Below are 4,396 nucleotides of genomic sequence, written 5' to 3'. Positions count from 1 at the left end.
GGAAAAGCACTTGAAAAAGATGCTCAACATCACTAGTTATTAGGGAAATTCAAATGAAAACCACACTAAGTTCCCACTTTACACACAATAGGAAGGAGATAATTTTTAAAAATGGGAAGTAAGTGTTGGTGAGGATGTGAAGAAACGAACTCTTGTGCATTGCTAGGAGGACTGTAAAATGGTTCAAATATTGTAGAAAAGTTTTACAGTCCCTTAAAAAGTTAAATATAGAATTATCATGTGATTTAACAAATCTACTCCTAGGTATATACCCAAGAAAATGGAAAACATATTGTATCAGTCATGGTTCTCAGAGAAATAGAATAGAAGGAGAAGGAGAAGGAGAAAGAGAAGGAGAAGAAGAGAGGAGGAAGAGGAGGAGGAGAAGGAGGAGGAGGAGGAGGAGGAGGAGGAGGGGGAGGAAACAGAGAGAGATTTTAATGAATTGGCTCACACAATTATGGAGACTGGCAAGTCTAAAATCTGCAAGGTGGGCCAGCAAGCTGGATATCCAGGGAGAGTAGATGTTGCAGTTTAAGTGTGAAGGTCATTTGCTGGCAGAATTCTCCCTTTCTCAGATAAGGTGAGTCTTTCTATTCAGTTGAGTGAATAAGGCTCACCCACATTATGGAGGACAATTTGTTTTATTCAATTTTAGTATTAATCTTATTCAAAAACATCTTCACAGTAATATCCAGAATAATGTTAAACAAATATCTGGCACCATGGTATAGACAAGTTGACGTTATCCATATGTATCTTTTTAAATCATACTTAATCTCCAAATAAAGACAATAACAAGGTCACACATCACCTAACATGATTCAGCTATCCTGCACACAGTTTAAAATGTGTTTACCTCTTCCCCAGAGGAGTAAAGTCCTTCTGTGCAGTTGACCCTTCTCTTTGATTTCAACTTAAATACAAGGATGTAAAGTAAAAATACTTGAATATTCTAAAGGCAACACACCTTCTATTGCATGATCAGGGTATAAAAGATAAAAGAAAATAACAATATAAACAAACATGCTCATAACAAAGAAATAAAATCATGATCATTTCAGTCCTCATTTTTGTAACTGGTCACATGGGCATAGTATAGCTGATATTTATAAACACCTCCTCCACCACCCATTCTGTATTCCCTCTGTCCTCAGCAAGCACCTCACCTGATCATGGTTTTTAACCATCATTCCTAAAGGATCTGGGTTATGAGTAGTTCTTTCTGGGTTATGTTGGCATAGTTTTTCTTTGAATTTAGTAATAGGGCATTCACAGTGTTGGGAACCACCACCCCTGTATAGTTCCAAAACATTTTATTCATCCCAAAAGGAAACACTCTACCCATTAAGCAGTTATTTCCCATTACATTTCTTCCCAGCCCCCAGTAACTACAAATCCATTGTCTGTCCCTATGGATTTACCTGTTTGGGAAATTTCATATAAATAGAATTTTATGTATGTCACTTTTATGTCTTTTTTTACTCAGAATAATGTTTTTGAAGTTTATCCACATTTTAACATGTGTTAGTAGTTCATCCCTTTTATAACTAAATAATATTCCACTGCATGTATATATCAAAATTTTTAATTCAGTTATTCATTAATGGATATATGTTTTTTTCTAACTTTTGTCTATTGTGAATAGTGCTGCTGTGAACACTTGTGTATAAGTATTTTCTTTGAGTGTCTGTTTTCTATATTCTTGGGTATATATCTGTGAGTGGAAGTGCTGGGTCTTATGATAATTTTATATTTATTTTAGTTTTCCGTGTAAAGACTCTAACCTCCTTGGCTAAATTTATTTCTAGGTATTTTATTCTTTTGGATACCATTGTAGAAGGTGTTTTTTGTTTTGGTTTTTTTATTATTATTATTGATTGATTTTAGAGATTAAAGAAGAGAGAGGGAGAGAGAGTTGTTGTTCCACTATTTATACATTCATTGGTTGATTCTTGTATGTGCCCTGACCAGGGATTGAACCCACAACCTTGGCATATCTAGATAATGCTCTACCAACTGAGCTACCTTGCCAGGGCTACTCAGAATTGTTTTTTAATTCCTTTTTTAGATTGTTCATTGTTAGTGTATAGAAACACAACTGGTTTTTTGCGTATTGATTTTTATCTTGAATATTTGATAAATTAACCTGTTAGCTAGGTGTTTTTGTTTTGTTTTGTTTTATTTTTGTACATTCTTTAAGATTTATTATATAGGATCATGTCTTCTGTGAATAGAGATAGTTTTAGTTTTCTCTTTCCAATTTGCATGTCTAGTTCTTTTTGTTGCCTAATTGCTCTGGCTAGAACTTCCTGTACAATTTCCAATAGCAGTTGTAAATGCAGGTATACATATATTACTTTTGATTTTATTGGGAGAAATTTCATTTTCACCATTGAGTATGATGTTAGGTGAATATTTTAGTTTCTTTGAGTAAATACCCAGAAGTGGGATTGCTGGGTCATAAGGTAGTTCTATTTATAATTTTTTGAGGAACCTCCACCGTTTTCCATAGTGGCTGCACCAGTTTGCAGTCCCACCAACAGTACACAGGGGTTTCCCTTTCTCCACACCCTCACCAGCATTGTTTGTTGATTTATTTATTTTGTCTGTTTCTTTGTTTTGGTTTTTTGTTTGTTTGTTTGTTTGTTGATTTATTTATAGCATTCTGACAGGTGTCAGGTGATATTTCATTGTGGTTTTAATTTGCATTTCTCTGATGATTAGTGATATTGAGCATCTTTTCATATATCTATTGGCCATTTGCATGTCCTCGTTAGAGAAACATCTAGTCAAGTGCTCTGCCTGTTTTAATTAGATTACTTATTATTTTGGTATGAAGTTGTAAGAGTTTCTTATATATTTTGAATATTTATTCCTTGTTTGATGCATCATTGATGAATATCTTCTCCCATTGAGAAGATATCTTTTCATTTTGTTGATAGTTTTCTTTACTGTGCAAAACCGTCTTAGTTTATTTTTTGTTTCCTTTGCCCAAGGAGACAAGTCCAAAAAAATACTACTACAAACAATGTCAGAGAGTTTACTGTCTATGGTTTTCTCCAGAGCTTTATGGTTTCAAGTTTTACATAAAGCTGGATTATAAAACGTGATGTATCACATCAGTTGATTTGCAGATATTGAACTAGACATGCAAATTGGAAAGAAAAAAGTAAAACCATCTCTATTCATAGAAGACGTGATCCCATATAATAAATCTTAAAGAATGTACAAATTTAATCCATTTTTTGTTTATTCTTGTGTTCAGTGTAAGAAAATATTCCTAAGTCGGAATTCCGATAAACAGGACAGGCAGCCTCCACACCTCCCCTTTTCTCAGAATGTCCTCCTTAAAACTTTCCCACCACGTCTTTTGTGCTCCCCAACAAACTGTGTAATAAAAATCATGTGGCTATTAAATTGGGGGCTGGTCTAAACATATATATTTAACATTCTGCTCTGGGATTAGAACTGTGGGAAGCACACAGCAGGCACCAGTCCTGGGCTTCTAATTGAATTAAATCTTGGCCATTGAAATAGCTGGAGCCGAAATCATGGGCTCAGCAGTAAAGGTCATTGAGGGTTATGGGTTTGTTTGTTTGTTTATACCTCAGGTTGTCTGAGCAGTGCCATGCCCCCATGCTGTGTGGCCTTGGAGGAGTAGCCACACCTCTCTGGCTCAGTTGTCTCATCTGCATGATCATTTGCTACTGCGTGGGGCTGAATTAATTGTGATAGATTTCGGGCTTTGGCCCCTGTGCCACCCACTTTCCATCCTCCCTCCACCTCTTTGGCCACCCCTCCCAACTGCCTCTCTTTGTTCAAATTCCTGGCTGAGATGTAGGGACGCCTGGGGCTCCATCCTCACCCTCTGGCCACACCCTCTGTACAGGTGCGCTTATTCATCCCAAGACTTTAAATCCCACACACTCACTGCTGCTACTTCCGCTTTCTCTCCCTCCTTGGCCTCTTCCCTCAGTTCCAGGCTCATAACTCCAACCACAGACTTAACATGGCCCTTCAAATCTCCCATAAGATTCTAGGCTTTCCTGTGTCCAAAGCAAAACTCTCGGTTTCTGCTCTCCATGGTTCTGCCCTCTCCGGGCCTGGTCCCCACATTCTCAGGGATGCTGCCCTTTCTGCCAGGTGCTGAACTACGGTGCCTTCTCCTCCCTCACCTCATAGCTACTTCTTTCTTCCCATGCCGGGAATCCACCTACTTCTCTTCATTTTACTCCCAGCACACTGGTCAGACCCTCTCCACCTCTTCTTGCGCCATTGTGAAGGATTCTGCCCCTGCTTGCTCCATCTTCACTCAGGAGCCACAGGGATGCTCTGATCCTGTGAGTTGGGAACGTGCTTTGTGGCTCTGCCTGAAAAGTCCTGACCAGAGAAG

Source organism: Pipistrellus hanaki, assembly GCF_964339955.1.
Source record: "Pipistrellus hanaki genome assembly, chromosome: 5".
Taxonomy (NCBI): domain Eukaryota; kingdom Metazoa; phylum Chordata; class Mammalia; order Chiroptera; family Vespertilionidae; genus Pipistrellus; species Pipistrellus hanaki.
This window is presented reverse-complemented; position numbering follows the sequence as displayed.